The sequence below is a fragment of the Blennius ocellaris genome, assembly GCF_963422515.1.
Source record: "Blennius ocellaris genome assembly, chromosome: 12".
Lineage (NCBI taxonomy): Eukaryota > Metazoa > Chordata > Actinopteri > Blenniiformes > Blenniidae > Blennius > Blennius ocellaris.
In genome coordinates, this window is record NC_137661.1 from 7,745,872 (window position 1) to 7,763,154 (window position 17,283).

Here is a 17,283-nt window from a genome sequence, read left to right on the forward strand (position 1 = left end):
CTCAAAGAAATGTGCAATTAATTGTGCAACTGTGTGAATAACCGGATTAAAATATTCTAATGAGAGCCCTGATTTATTTAATGAATTCATAACTTTTAATAGACCTCACTTGGGAAAGGTCAGAAAGGTGAAATGATCTTGTGGAGATGCTGGGGGTGAAGCACAGTGGTGAACAGTGGCTGAAAGGTGGAGGAGGAGGAGGAGGAGGAGGAGGAGGAAGAGGAGGAGGAGGAGGAGAGCTGCAGGACCCTGAGTCTGAAAGACCATTTGACAATAGTAGTCAAAGAGCATGCAAATGAGTGTTTGGCTCTAAAACATCAATATAATCAAACAGGAAATAAGGATCAGGATTTCAACTGAACTGACGCAGCAGAAATATGCACATTTGCTTGCGGAGTAATGTGGATAAACTTGTGTGAATGGATTTTACTGCTCAGTTTCACGGTCCTCAAAAGCCTTTCACACACATTTATATTGTACTTTTCTGAAGAGTGAGGGGCTATAGCACTTCTAACTCGACTGCATTTTGTTGGCTTCATTACGTGGCGGTTGAATCTTCTGTACCAAAGACTGTACAAACAACGCAGCCATTAAAATTAATCTCCATTCGAGGAACGTCGGAGCAACTATAAATCAGTTTTCTGTGTTAGATTTACAGCTGCCAGTGTATTTGGATTGTTCATTCTCATATTGTAGATCAGGGGTGTCAAACAGGCGGCCCGGGGGCCAGAACCGGCCCGCCAGAGGATCTAATCCGGCCCGCCATGTGATTTTTTTAAAAGTATAAATATGAATACTGACAGAGGCTGATCTAAAAACACTAGATTGGCAAAAAACGACATTCAAAACCGCCCTTGGTCAGAATTTGACCCCCGACATTAATTCATCTGTGGAGGTCACATAACGCAACACCTTTCACAATAAAGGTGTCCAATTTATGTGAAGTGATACTTTAGACACGTAAACTCAAAAAAATGTCCAGATGATGACAAATTGTTTTAATCCTCAATAAAAATATGATATCCAGATACGGGTGACTGAGGGTTTTTTTGTGTTTAGTTTTTTTTGCAAATATAATAATATCTGATTTCCTTTAATATGTATATTTTAGAATAGACTGGCAAATTCTTGCAGTTACAAAAGGATCAAAAGAAGGAAAGACTTTGCATTTGTCCATATCTGCAGTTTAACATGTTACGTTTGACTTGTTCGGCCCTCCAGAGTTCAGATTAGGTTGATGTGGCCCCTCAACTAAAATCAGTTTGACACCCCTGTTGTAGATGGTAACAGCGGTTTGTTTGTTTTTTATGAAGTGAACTAATCATTAATTGATGTTGCCATTTTAATTTAAACATTTTGCAACAGCACAGACAAATATACTTTAATAGCAGCTCTGGTGGTATGTTTAGCTCTTTGCCACACATGAGACACTTTAATTCCATATTCACCCCTCTTGGTTCTCGCACCTCCCTACCTTGTCAACCCCACCTCGTGTATTCACCTGTCCTTCCTCAGCCCTCATCTCTTCTCCCTGTCTTTATCTGCCATCATGGTTGACTTGATAAATCCTTGGCTGGTATAAAACATCACATTTACTCTTTCCCTGCACAGCCAACAAACACAAGTTGTTCCATACCAAAATAAACAGCCTCGCGTCTCTGTCACTCACCCAAACCTTCAGGTTGATCCATGAATGCCGACTTCCGTTACAGTCACTTGTACTCTTATCACCTCTGCGTAATCTTGTTTCCTGTATGTTGAACCCTAAACGCCACCTCGTTGAGCGACTTCGACGCCACTCCCAAGGTGAAGTCACTTTACAGCAGAGAGGGAGAGGAAGCGTCTTTGTTACTTTCAATTAGCGGGGCACAAACAGAGGCTGCTCAGTGAAGGGGATGGAGATTTGGGGTGTTTGATGCGATAATTATCCAGAGGTTGTTGTGACAGGAGGGGAGGGCCGTGGAGCGCATTGTCAGCGCAGTGAGGGGTCGTTTCTCCGACGGTGCTGTTTAGGGTGGGGCAGCAATCACATGTGATAAAGGTTGATGTCTCCATTTTTTATTTCCCCACCACCGGCTCATCATCTTTCGCATCGGCGCGGCCGCACTCCTAGCAGATCGGCGATGTTTCAGGGAGCTGATGTATACCGGTGCATGAACGACTCCATCCAAGTGATGAAGCAGAAACATAAACAGCAGCAGCCATGAGAGAGACTCATTTCTGGAGAAAGGCTGGAGCCATACAACCGCAGTACTTTCTGTTATTGCCAGGAAACACGAGGAACAGGGTTGATACTTTGCAACACAACACGTTTATGACGTATAATACAAGTAAAGCTGCCATTAGCGAAACTATCACATTTTCAAAAAACTGCATTGGAATAATACTTCTAAATTGCTTCCATTGTTTATAATAGGTAACATGTATACTTGAGTATTCACACAAATCTGTGCTGCAAATGAAAATATCCAAACAGACTCAAAGTCATAATGTTGATGACAATTGATACAACTGTATGCATTTGATGGTTTAACAGAATAGCATGATACTTAATGGAGTTCAGTGCATATAGTTCAATTTAAAAAGAATCCATGTGTTGTATACATTTAAGGTTTGCGTTTAAAGGCTAGAGTAAGAGGTATTTTTACAAATAGGAGAGCTTTCAAAAACAACTTCCATATGAGACAGGTGCAGGGGAGGTGCACAGACGAGGGGTTTAAAAACAAGTTTGACTTCAGCTGTGAAGGTTATGGTTATTCACAGAAGGTCCAAGGGTTTCCCTCTGGAAGGTGAGATGAGACGTCCCACCAGCTGATCAGAAATAGTGGAAAAGAACACGTTTATCAGTCTGCTTCATGATCTGACGCAGGCTTATTGCTGTGTGAGAATGAACTCTATTTCACATCAAGCGTTCCACATTTCATGAGAATCTGTTTGCCAACTTTACTCCAGGATGACTTTTTGGAGAAATAACAGGGCGTAGTGGCAATTAAAAGGTGTAGTGACAATTAAAGGGTGTAGTGACAGTGTTTGGCCCAGGTCGGGACTGTCGGCTTTTCGCTACGACGCTAATCAAGACGTTAAATATCATGCATGTCCAATTAATCAAAAGACGTCTTCTTTAACACTCACAATAGGCGTCTAAGTTTAATGTGAAGGGTTGATTTTTTTTTAAAGAATAAATATGATTTACACTTCAAATATCTGAATAACCAAACTCTATTGACTTGAATTAACAAGAAACCTGGAAACTAATTCAATGTGAGCATCCGACAGTAATGGGAAAATACATCAAGTTGCTATTTGCCTAATGTGATTATTTCATTTTTGCATGGAGTGTTGCTTTAAAGCTCTTAGGATTTCAAGGATTCACAAATGTTTTTTCAGGCCCTCAATTACTGATGCTTTTGAAGTGCCTTTTTTCTTTTCAGGAAGAGCAAATGAACGACTGTAAAGAAGATGAAAGGTCTCACTCAAGGGCTTTCCATCTCCGGCTGCTGGAGGGCATTTAACTGAGTTTTCTGGATCAAATCAGAACGACACTCATTTATTTATTTTCTCACCACATCTCAATGTCCAACAGCAGTATCAGTCACCACAAGGCCAGTTTAGTAGAAAAGAGAAGAAAAAGTGATGAAAATCAATTAAGAAATTGACAAATAATTTAAAAAAAGCTGGATTCAGGAATGTGATGCAGCTCAAATGATGTCTGACAGACAAAAACATACAACATCTAAACTAGTTTAACTTTATAATTTGCTTGTGAGTATGAGCACTGCTTGAATTAATGTCCAATCCATTTGCTTTGCATTTGTGTCGCCAATGTTTAATGCAGCATCTAATTTCAACTTAAGCAAATTAATGCTATTGACAATCCAGCACACCAAGAAAACAACAATTAGTTTTGGAGAAGTTCAATTCTCATTTGCTTGAAATTCAAGCAATATAGCAGTGGTTACACTTGAGTTATTATAAAGTAATTATAAAGTAATCAGCGATAAGAGGAGGCTTTAATAATGACAGATCAGGGAGGGCCAGTTTTAAAAATGTTTTACCTTTGCTTGATAAATAATGTATCATGTCTAAAAAAGTGATTTTAATAAACCACATGATTGTTTTCCAGGATGCTTGTTGATGCTCGGGCATTCTCTGTTGGCTGGTATCATCTGTGTGAAGAGAGATTTTCCTGTTTTCAACCCACCATTAATGAATTGAATGCTTGTTTCTCTGCCAACAGGAACAAATCCGCTCCCCTGTAATAATTCCCTGGATGTTGGCGCTGACCCCCGGTGCCTCGACCACGCACACAATGCACCACATCTGTGTTGTTTATTTAATTCAGTTTTATTCAAATGTAATGGTGGAGCAGGTGTGGCGAGAGAGGGCTGTCTAATTAACAGTATTACACTCTTCACACTCCATATTTAGCTAGTTTTAATCATCAAAAAATAAATCAACCGTCTGACACACACACACACACACACACACACACACACACACACACACACACACACACACACACACACACACACACACACACACACACGTACAGATGTGCACACACATTGTCACTCCCAGATTTTCATACAAAGGCAAAAATCATGTGCATGTAAAGTTACACATATTAAATAAACATACAAACACAGGTATGAAGAAACTCCAAACATCAGACGTCCTGCAGACCCAAACACCTCGGGAATTCATGAAAAACAGGAACTGTTTTCTTCGTCACCTCTCGCTTGTTCTCTTCTTCTTGGCTGATACTATAAAGATTAACTTTTTATTTGTTTCTTTTCCTCCCATAGCAACAGAACAGAAAACTGCTCAAATAAAGATTTATTTAGTTTTTTTCAACTTGAATGTCTTGTGCGGCGTCTTTTATATGTTATGGCCTCATGGAGACTGGATGTATTATTGATGTAATTGTGTGAGGCCATAACATCTTGATGTTGTCTTGGTGAGAACGTTTGCTCGCCAAAGGATTTCAGCGGACGTTTATGGGTGAAACACGGAAACTAAAATAAGATTTGAACCCAAAGCCACATCAACACATCCATTCTTTGATTCGGAGGAACGTAAGGCAGCTAATAATCTTACCGAGTCATGCTGTGACTTGTTCTTGGAGCACGTCTCATCTTTATGCAGCTCATCCCACTATGGAGGAAGTTTAACAGGCTGGCCAGAGGCCCAGCAAAGTGACACATCTCTCAGATCTAGCATCCAATTAAGACGGGATTCTGCAGGTTCATCACAGCCGCTGCTCAACTGCTTTAGTGGATTAAAAATCTTGGCTGGAGATTAATTTTCTGAATCTAAAACGGAGGTTATTGTTTTTCGCCCGCCAGATCAACGAGCTGACTGCTGATGGCCAAAGTAAAATGGTATCTCTCCCACGAGAACTTGGAGAGGCTGATACATGCCTTTATGACATCGAGGTTAGACTATTGCAGCTCTCTCTACGTTGGCCTTGACCAGTCGACTCTTCATCGACTCCGACTCGTACAACGTGTTGCTGCAAGACGGCTGAAAGGGACAAAGAATCTGGAGCACATAACTCCAGGTCTCGTCTCGCTCCACTGGTTTCACAGACTTGTTTTTAAGATTGTATTTATAGATTTTTCATGTTAAAAGGGTTGGCACCATCTTGATTATCTGTGTTTATACATGTCCATGCTCCTGCTTTATCGCCGAGGTCAGCAATTCAGATAGTCCCTGATGTTGCCAGATCCAGACTAAAAAAATAGAGGCGACCGTGTAGTTTCTATGGCTGCAGCTCGTCTGTGGAATTGTTTGCCTCGCCACATTAAAACCACTTCGTCTCTTGAGTCCTTCAAGTGTCGACTCAGGAAACATGCTGTATGTACTCTCCGGCTTTTAACACTAATTGACCACTGACACTGTAATAACCGTGCTTTTTACCCTGTTTCTACACATTTATTGTTTTTATTATTATCTTTCTTTCTTTCTTTCTTTCTTTCATTCTTTCTGTCTTTCTTTCTTTCTTTCTGTCTTTCTTTCTTTCTTTCTTTCTTTCTTTCTTTCTTTCTTTCTTGACCAACCTTGTTGTTGTTTTAAATGTGCCCAACAAATAAAGATTGGATTTGTGACTTCAGTGTACTCTATAAATGTGTGTCTCTCTGGTGCATCTCAGTCTCTCACTGTGTCGCTTCCCACCTCCTCATTCTCCTCCCCCTGCACATTGAACAGCGTGCAACTCCTGAGACACTTCAGTTTACCTCCGTTTGCCCTCTGAATTTCAGAGAGAGCGAGAGAGAGAGAGAGAGAGAGAGAGAGAGAGATGAACAAGCAGCAAACATCCCTCCCCCATTGGCAAACTAAACACAAAAGTAAGGACAAATTCACTACGCTTGGCTCAACAAGACCCCAAAGAAATCAAGAACACCGGCTTTAATGCATTTTATGCGGCGAGTTGCTCCGTCGTTTGAAATTAAACCACCTCCATCAACATTTTCAGTCCCAACAGGAAAAGTAATAAAGGTGTGTTTGTGTGTGTGCTGGAGCGGGGATTTCCAATAACATGGCCAGGTTTGGGGTTTTGGAGCTGCAGATGTGTATTTGGAGTTGTTATATATCAGAGGCCTGTGACTTTTTAATGTAGACTTCCTCTTTGAAGTCTTGTTGTCAGTGAGTGAGCCACAACCAGCCACAGGATGAAACGACATTTAGAATAAATAACTGCGCTCACACTTTAATGCTTTACTTGCTGTTTACGTGAAACTGTTTAGTAAACATGTTCAGGTGGTGAGAACCTTACAGATTGTGTGAAATTATCTTATCTAGCCAGAAAAACCTCATGGTATTGGTTTCAATCACAGATGTTTGCATCTGCTAAATGCTAATCTAATTAATTTTCTTTTCAACAGTTTTCAATATCTCAATTCAAGTTGTAATGATTACATTGTTGCACATGTTTGGAAATAAATATATATATAAATAAATAAATAAATAAATAGAAGTGACTGGAAGATCAATAGAGGTTAACAATAAACAAAGGTTGACTTTAGGCCCCAGGAAGACACTGACTTTATGTTTTGTATCGAGAGTAGGAAAAGTCTAATAACCCCTGACATTAAACTACTTGTATCTGCAAATGTTTGAGAAGGTTGAGTGTTGGCTGTAATGTTTTGTTTCTCATGTTGTCTTTAATGTGCGTCTCATCAATTTGTTTCTCATCGTCAAGATTTGACATAAAGAGAGTTGAAAAGGAATTGTACTTTTTTTCCTCTGCAGCAGTGCTTTAGGATTATTTGTGGTCGGAGCTTCTCTTTTGAGCTACCAGCTTGTGAGGTTTTGTAAAATGTATGACATTGCACATTTAAATCAGGGGTACATGGAATCTCCACTCTTGGCTCACAGTGAACTTATCCCCAGTTTGATTCTGGGTTTGTGGTGGTGTTTCCCTCTATGAAGCTGCATGTTCTCCATCAGCATGCAGGGGTTTCTCAGTCTTTGTCGGGAAATCAAGATTTTTCTTCTGAATTCCAAGTAAGTAAATAAAATATCGATTTATTTTTCATGAACTCTTTTTCTTTTTCAAACACCAGTTTTGCGAGAAAACAATTTCTCGGTCTGCAAGCCAAGACGCTAGGCCTAATAACGTAATAATGGACAATGACGTGAAAAAATGTGCGCATTCGGGTGTGATGAAGCCAATAATAACAGTAATTTTCATTTGATTGAGGATTTCCCTGTGACACCCTGGGGGCCGGTCAAGCAGAGGTAAAGGACCACATGACGCCCTGTCTGCTATTGAGGACTAATGGATGGAGACATGGACATAGAAGCTCCACATTTAAACTGTCCAGTCAAGTACCACTCCTCCATCATAACGTCACGTGATCAATGCTGCCTCACACTATCACTATGTGTCAGTAACCACTGGGACATTGCTGTGGGTCCCCGAGAAAGACCGTTGAAGTGTGTCTCCATGTGGGGCCGCACAAGACGGAAATACTTTAACATAAATCTATTTTCAAAACGCTGAACACATCAGCGTCCGACGTTTCTTTGGCCTGAAGTCTTTCAGCAGCACGGAGACAATTATTTCCAGTGCAATGCTGGTCTTTCCAAAGTATTTCTCCCACTTTCAAACAGCCATTTCGTTCCTCTCAGGAGTTTTTGTCTTCGACGACGGCTCCCCGATGCCACAACCTGAGGCAGCTGAGCTCTCGGTACATAATTACCCTCAGCTTAGCAATCACACGGCTCCCAGCCTCCTCGCCGCATGTAGGAAGACGCTCCCGCCTCGCTCCGCTGTTCCAGTCACAACAGGAAGTGGAATTCAATGCAGGTGGAGGAGACGCGACGGGAAGTTACCGCACCGGGTTCACAAGAAGGTCTGAAGCTTTTGCCTTCCAGTTGAGAGTTGAAACGTTTCCTCAAAGATTTCGACTCTTCACCTGCAACACTCATGATGGATCAAAACCAAAACATAAATTAAACTGCAGCATTTTAAATGTTAAAAAAAACCAACCAAAAAAAAAGGAAAGACATGTTGATAAATATATGATTTTTTCTGTTCCTGAAATGTGTGTTTTTAAAGATTTTACACCATGTCTGACTTCCTCGTGATCTCGCTGTGAAATGTGAAAAGTGTCATAAACAGGCCAGTTTCTAACAAACGTCCCAAAGTTTTACTCTGGACTGAAATGACAAGAAAGTAAATCTATTCCTCTATCCTCCCCACCTTTACATTTGTTGGACCCCGACAAGATAAACTCCCAGCTTTTTAGGGGGTACATTTCAAAATCCCCGTTTGTAACACTGTCATGAACAAGAGGATCTCATTTTTGATAACTGCATTTGAATAAAACTCCTAAATTGCTTTCATTGTTTCAAACATGTAACATGTATACATGAGTGATCAAGATGTTAAATATCATGTACATCCAACTCATCAAAAGAGGTTTTATTTCTTACTCACAACAGGCTTCGAGTTTTTAACGTGAATGGATGATATCAGTTTGGTTCTTTTTAAGAATAAATATGATTTACACGTCAAATATCTGAATAACCAAACTCTGCTGACTTGAATTGTTAACAAGAAACCTGGAAACTAATTCAATGTGAGCATCCGACAGTAATGGGAAAATACATCAAGTTGCTATTTGCCTAATGTGATTATTTCATTTTTGCATGGAGTGTTGCTTTAAAGCTCTTAGGATTTCAAGGATTCACAAATGTTTTTTCAGGCCCTCAATTACTGATGCTTTTGAAGTGCCTTTTTTCTTTTCAGGAAGAGCAAATGAACGACTGTAAAGAAGATGAAAGGTCTCACTCAAGGGCTTTCCAGCTCCGGCTGCTGGAGGGCATTTAACTGAGTTTTCTGGATCAAATCAGAACGACACTCATTTATTTATTTTCTCACCACATCTCAATGTCCAACAGCAGTATCAGTCACCGCAAGGCCTGGTTTGTAGAAAAGAGAAGAAAAAGTGATGAAAATCAACTAAGAAATTGACAAATAAGAATTTTTTAAAAAGCCAAAACCATTAATGCAACTGATGTGAAACGAGCTGGTGAATGCAGTCCGTCACTATAACATTGAAACAGATGAGAGGATGCAGCTTTGCACCACAGTGACGACGAACGAGAGCAGGAGAAGAACACTAAACCACACCAGTCAGTCTTGGTGGGCTTCAGCGACTCTCAGTAGGACGCCGTCTACACAACTGTGGACGTGGAGGATTTTAAAACTGTAATTGCAAACCCTGTGGCTCAGGTGGATGAGCAGCTCGTCTTTCAGTACAGATGTGGAGCTTCCATCTCATCTTGTTGAAGTATCCTTGTAGTGCTGCATCATGTAATAATAATGTAATACATTTTCAATTCATTATGTAATAATACCGCATTTTGTACAATTCTGTAATTGCATTGTCTAATTAGCATTTTTCAATAATTTGCTACATATTGCAACAGTTACAAAAATGCAGGTTAAATGATTAAATGCACTCAGTGGCACGTTCAGTCTGGGTCCAGATTTTGAGTCCTGCGTTCTACCTTTACTATGTTGGCAAGAAATGGGCAAAAGCAAAGAGTGACATATAATTCTAGTCCAACTTAATCTCTATTTTAATCTCATTATTAAACATAGAACCAAGTGTACCGATAAAGGGCAACATTTATTACATAATGCACCAAATTGTTGCATTTTCAAGGAAAAGAAAAGTGGAACATCCACATTTTGTAATTACTGTTGCAATAAGTAACAAAATACATTCAAGAATGTATTAAGTTATTACATATTGCACCGTCAATACAGTGCGACAGTGTCTGAGCAAGAAACTGACCGCCGTGTTGCTGTCAGTAAAGGTTGAGGGTCCGGCATGGCAGCTGTCCATACCGGAGACAGAGTGAATGGATAAACGTGACTGACAGTGCGACATTTGTGCATCAATACATGATGCTGGCGTTGAAAAGGAAAACTTGTAATAATGACGGCACAATGCCACCGTCACTCCGGAGTCCTGTGACATTGAAAAGTTGATAACAAATTAAATCCTGCGGCTGAACGCTTTTTCTCTCTCAAAGCACGGGGCCCAATCAGAAGAGAGAGTCTACACACATAATTTGAGCACTTAGAAAAACAAAAATTACCCAAAATATGCATTTGAAAAATAAACCCATTTGGCGGCAGCTGCAGAGCAGACGCAGTAAAATTATGTTGTGACTCGCCTGCAAAGTAAAAATGATGAGAGTCCTCGTTTCTGCAAGCGCTGCATTTAAGAGTTTCACACACTGGGAAAAAAAAGAAAGAAAGAAAGAATGAAGTAAATAACAGCAGCAGGGCTGGGCGGTGGTGAAAGACTCCCCCCCCCCCCCCCCTTCAAATGTAATTAAAAAAACTTCTGGCAAAAGAATGAATTGAAGGCTCCCAGTTGCACTGATAACCCTGGCGTGGCAACAAGCAAGGGTTTTAACAGTCTCCTAATGGGGCTGCTTAAAAGCCCTTTAATATGTTTTCTCCTGTAAATGATCAAAACCTCAATAATGATCTTTATCAGAGCGAAAGAGAAAATGTTCACAAAGGATGAAAGGGAAGAAGAAGAAGGAAAAAAAAATACACCACGGGCAACAACACTTGGATGGGCTAAAGGCTAATTGTGTCTGAAATGAGATTTTAAGCGTTTGAATTAGCGGAGGGCGCAGCTGAGAAATGGAAGGAAAGTGGAGAGAAAATAAATGCAGGTCACATACAGATAAGCGTGTCAGCTCCAAGAGTCTGACTCTGTTTGTGCGGCTCTTTTTAGCCACGCCGCCTGGTGATTAATTAGGCTGACTTAGAAGAGCAAACCCCGTCATTACTTAGCATATTCATCTTTCATTTTCGCCCATTTGGACGCCCTCCTCCTCCTCCTCCTCCTCCACCGCCGCCGCCGCCACGCGGCCCGTGACTGAGTTCACGCGTCGCCAAATAAAAGTCGCTGCAACCCGGCGGTAGATAAAAGCAGAGCATCGCCGTGACTGATGGAGTCGGGTGAAGATGTGCAAGATAAAAGTTACAAGGAGACAGAAGCAACGGAAGCAGGAGAGATCTTTTTTTTGTTGTTGTTGTTGTTGTTTTGGGTTGGTTGTGGCACGACGGCCAAATGTAAGTATTAGATGATGAAGAGGGAGAAAGAAAACAGCATGGAAGATGTGAAGAACAGCGTTTATTGCTCAAGTGAGGGAGTAAATATGATGTAGCATCTCCAGCTGTGCAATCAGCTCTGTCGGCGCGTGTGGTCGGCATGCAAATACAAGGTGATGGATGAATCTGGGCCGGACGAGAGAGAGGGGGGGGGGGGGCGAGAGAGAGAGAGAGAGAGAGAGAGAGAGAGAGAGAGAATGTTTGGGGGGGCTCAAAGACTAATGGGCCGATTAAGAGCTTTAAGGGGGCGGCCATTTATTTGTCGTGTTGTGACTGGATGAAGATTCACTTCATTAAAAAGGCCCCAGCACTTACCAACTGTGTTGTTGTGTTTTGCACCCCCCCCCCCCCCCCCCCCCCCCCCCACACACACACACACACACACACACACACACACCCTCTCTCACAGAAGCAGCCTTAATAAAGGTAAATTCAAACAGTAACTTTGTATTTGTACAACAAAGTGCCAGAGGAAGTGAAGCACCGAACGACATCCAAGATTGTGAAAATAACGTTGAAAAATAAATAAATAAATGAATAAAATCAAAGCCGAGAGAAGCATTTCTTGCACTTGTGAAGTTTCATGAGTGTGAAAACTTCTGGTGTTGTTGTGGAGACCTCAAACGTTTATCCTGCAGAAAATGTTTTCCTGTCGCTGCACTGTTGCCAGGAAGTGAAAATATTCCTGCTTTGATTTTGGAATTGAGGGTTTTTCAGAGCTTGTATTTTCTCCTTTTTCATACGTTTCAGGGTTTTTTTTTGTGACTAAAGTTGCTTGTATCAAAGTTTGTTTGTGGTTGTATATTATGTTGGTCATGTGATGGACTTATTGAAGGAGATTTTGTTTTCTTATTCACGTTCTTATTTTGATCATTTTGATCTTTTTGATACACACATGCACACTTCAAATATTCAAAAATGGAATTACAGTTATTAAATTAAATTGAAAAGTGAAGCAAAACATTACAGTTGAGCCTGATTACTGTTATTGCCAGACCAGGAATAATTATGAGAAATATTTTTATTTTAACATCTTGTATCTTTTCAGTGTTTCTCCAACAGAGAACTCAGATTTAGATTTTTTTTCCACCTACAATTTCTTTTTTTAACGTATATATTTGCACTAGTATATCTATTATATCACACTTTTAAGGAGAAATGTGTTCATCACAGGGATTTGGCTCCAGGAAGATAGATTATTTACTATAAAACATTCTATAATTTTAAGAATAATTCTAATTATCTAAATAAAAGTAATCAGAACAGTCATTTAAGGCATTAATCACACAAGTATTTTGAAGATGAATCACTGAAGAGACTGACACAGTGCTGCAGAGGCAGTATCAGCTCCATTCCGTAGAAATCTATAGAATAATGTAGTCGCCCACATTAATGCCAGCAGTCGACTGTCACTGATGTTTGTGCTTCATAAACCATTTAATTGCTTCAGTAATGAGGCTACACCTGAAACACATTAACAACTTCATCTAATAGTCCTCAAATGGACTGAACAAAGTCACTGCACACGCAGTTTGCTGATAAATCAAAAAGACCACTAAATAAAATACAATGCACCAACAAAACCCATAAGAAACTTCAGGAACTTCATTCATTCACATTAATGAGATCCGGCAACAGGAAACACCCCCTTGGTATATTATGCATTAAATCTGCTATCATGGATAAATGTGAAGTCTTTCTCAGCAGGTGTGATCTGAGCTGCAGAGTTCTGCTTGAAAAGGTGGTCTTTGAGCTCCACAGGCCCATTAAATTAAGATCCCTTTAAATGATACGCAACACTTGTGAAAGGGTGAGGTCCTGGTCTCTGTGTGTCTGATCACGTGATCCTGTTGTCTGGATCAAAGTCTGATCAAATGATCTGGGTTTTTTTTTATGCTTTTTGTTTGTTATTTGCTGTTGAACTGAACATTTTATTTTTTTTATGTTCCTGGTTGAAGAAAGGCTCAGTTGTAATAAAACGTAATTATCAAACTGGCCTTTTGATGCAAAATCAAATTAAGTGTGTTTGTACTTTTGACATTGCTTGACAAATGAACCAGTCTGCACAGCTCCCAGCTCAATTAAAGCCCAACAACGGGCTTATTTATTGGGAAAACAAGGGAGAAATCAACCCTTTGAGTGGGGTCAATCATTTGATCTCCTCGCCAAGCCGTCCATAGTCAAAGTGGCCACCGGAGGATGCCTTGATGGATGTTAAATAGACAAAGCACACGTGGTTATATCACCGCGAGCCTTTTTAGCTTTCGAGGAGTTGGTAAAGATCAGACAACACAAGTAATCCCCTTTTAACACGAGACGGAGCTGACGGATTGAGATCCACTTAGTCATTACGGTGAGACTGCTTTAGTGATGTGATTTACTCGGCAGAAATGTAATAAAAGCTTAAGGCTATAATGGAGCTTGTCATACCAACCAGCCTGTCAACATAATTGCCACTTCCATCTGCAATTAGATCCTGCTGCATTCTCCGGCTTTAATTTCCATGTGAGCCTTACAGCTGTATGATAGTCATCAGGCAGGTTGGAGGTTTTTAATGTCATCTTGAAGGACATTTCAGCGGCGGCGGCGGCGGCAACCTGCAGCAACCTCTGAACTCTGTGGCCTTAAAAGCTGATTCCAGTTCAGCAGTCACACATACACATGCAGCCATTAACACACAGCATCGGGGGGGGAAACAGCCAAATGAACATAGAGAACATTTCAACTTCACACAGAAAATCCTCAACCCTGAAATCAAACAGTGTTTTGTTGTTTTTTTGCTGCCAGGTGTTTTCCACCACGTCGCCCCGACAACACGCCGTAAGTTCTGTTGCTCTGTTTAGCGGGTCAGCATAAACTTTTGTCCTTCACGGTCGTCTTCACCTTGTTTCTCCTCAGTTTTACCCCTGGCTGGGTTCAACTGAATAAAGAAATCAAACTCTGGGGTTGTTAAAGTAATTGCCAAGCTGGCACATCCCCAGTTCCTCTGCAAAGACACACGGCAGGCACTTCAGAATGTTAATGGCCGCCCTGATCCTGTGAGGGGCAACGCAGGCTTGGCATACGCGTAGCACGAAGTGGCAGTTGTGTGTGTGTGTGGGTGTGTGTGAGAGAGAGAGAGAGAGAGAGAGAGAGAGAGAGCGAGAGAGAGAGAGAGAGCTCACATGAACAATGTGTTCAAATGATTTTTATTTTCATTATTTTCTCTCTTTTACAGACATCCTCAGCCTCGTCTTCCGTCTCCCCGTCATTCGGACGTCTGCCAGTGTTTCAGCTCTGAACTCGGCCCAGTCCAAGTTGAATCCAGCTCGTGTTTCTGCAGGAGGAAAGAACTGCAGCTTATTTGAAGGGCTTTGTTTTGATGATCTCATGGCGCTGCTCGGAGACGTATTAGATAATGACGACTTTCAAGAGGGGTGACGTTGTTTTCTTTGCGTTTGAAGTCGTGAACAAAGAGACGACGGATTCGCGGTGATTCAGTCGTGATGACTCCCGCCTCACTGTGTCGGGATCCTTGTTCTGCCCGATGAAGTGCAGGTTGTTCTGCGTGTTGCTGACGGTTACATCTCATCATACATGGCAAAGTTTGGTGGGTGATTTTAAAACTAGAAGAAGGGATCAGCTGCTGGGCTGATGGTTCTCTTCACATCACCAGAGAGGATTATCCTCTCGAAAGCAGCAGGTAATATGTTGATAACATCCAGTGCCTCCTGCAAAGCATACGCCTGAGACACGGCTGCACACACACAACACTGTTACCTCAGCACGAACCCTATTAAAGGACATTTTGACTGGATCGTTCTGTGCACAAGGATTTATCCCCACTTGACTTGCTGTTTCTTTGTGTTCATTATTTTATCGAACATCAGTGAGAAAAAGCATTTCAAATTTCGTGATAGAATAGATGTAGAGATTGTTCTCGGCTGCGTTGAGATAATCCACAGTGTTGCCTGTTTGACATTCACACAACCTATTAGTGAGGGGGGAAAAAAATAGAACACTTCAGGACATATGAATCATTGTCTCTCTGCATTCATATCCTCCTGGTGGGAAAGAGCCGGCAGACAAATGAGAGTAGCCCACATCAAATATACAAGAAAGCACACAGCTAATGCACCTCATCCCCACGAGTCGAGCTTCCTTGCAGAGTAATATATTCCTTTCCCAAAAATATAAATATGGGGAAATTTCATCCCGAGGGGGCTTCAGTGGATCTGGATGGTGGTCCCTGCTATTTACACGTGCCATCTGAAAATAACTTGTGTGACGATCCCAGCAAGGAAGCATACAAAACACACTTCCCTGCTGCTTGCTTAATGTGAGAATCCCGGATTACTGCCAATGAGCCACAACAGCGAGGAAGAAAAAAAACAAAAAACAGCAGCGCCGGTGTCTGCACTGCCAATCGCTGGCAGTTTGGGACATATTAATACGAGGAGACAGATGATTATTTCTTTAAAGAGGTCATTTCACATCACAAACTGCCTTAAGGGGAAATCACATGAATGCTGGGGGAAAAAAATAATGAAGTTTCTCACTGCAAAAATTATCGCTCCTTCATACGTTCACCCACTGCACTCTACGACTTCCTTTATTCATCTTTCACCAGAATTACAAATATCTGAAGGCTGAAATCACTGCAAATAAAGCAACAGAAAATAAATCATCTTTCATTGACACCGCTGACTGTAATGGTTCAGTGCAATTTCCCATGTTTTCAATATGTTTGACTGCCGCCGCACATAGATACGTTCTCGTGTGTGTGTCAGGACAGAGGAGCAGGAGTCGGCAGAGGTCAAGTTATGACAGAGGTCAGAGAGTACGGCCGGTTGGATGGACAGATGGACGAAGCACGAGGCCGGATTGTAGAGGAAGGAAGAGATGTGAGAGGAAAAGGGAGGGTTTTAGCCAAGAAAGGGGGAAAAAAGGAGTTTTTGAGTATTATTACGCGCTGAAGCTACGCAGGCGTCGGTAGTTTTAAAAAAAGAACAAGTGTGTGTGATATGATGAATGTATTAAGTGTTTTAACCAATAACGTTGTAAAAGGCGGAGCACTGTGGAGGAAAAGCAACCAACCAGAGGGGATCCAGTTTAAATAATTTAGGGTTTAAAAAGTAGGTGCAGACAGCGTCTCCTTGCCAACGGCCCAGACGCTCACACCTGCTTGTCCAGTTTGAGTTGTTCAGATTAGTCTCAGTTTAGAGTAGAACTGAAGTCGTTCTGACAACTATAGAATGAGCGACACTTAGGGGATCCGAGTGAGGAGTTTGCGTCGTCAGCTTAGCAGAATCCATCTCTTTCAACGGGACTGACTGAAGCTATTTTCCGATGCACCGAATCACTCCGCTCCACTTGGACCGGAGCTCGGCTGACGTCCCACTCCGATGGATCAGCTTAAGCGTCTTTTTGCCTTCCTCTGGTTACTGATTCTTGGTATTCGCTCGGAAGTGTTTTAACTTGTCATACCAATTTGCATTATTTGAATATAACCATTTTACATGCTGTTGCTATCGCTGTATTAGAATACATATGTGTACTCCGGTATATTAAGAAGGCCATACTGTCTGGACAGTCACAGTTCTTTCTCAGATTCTAGGTGTGAACGATTGTGTTATTTACAGATACTGACTCGT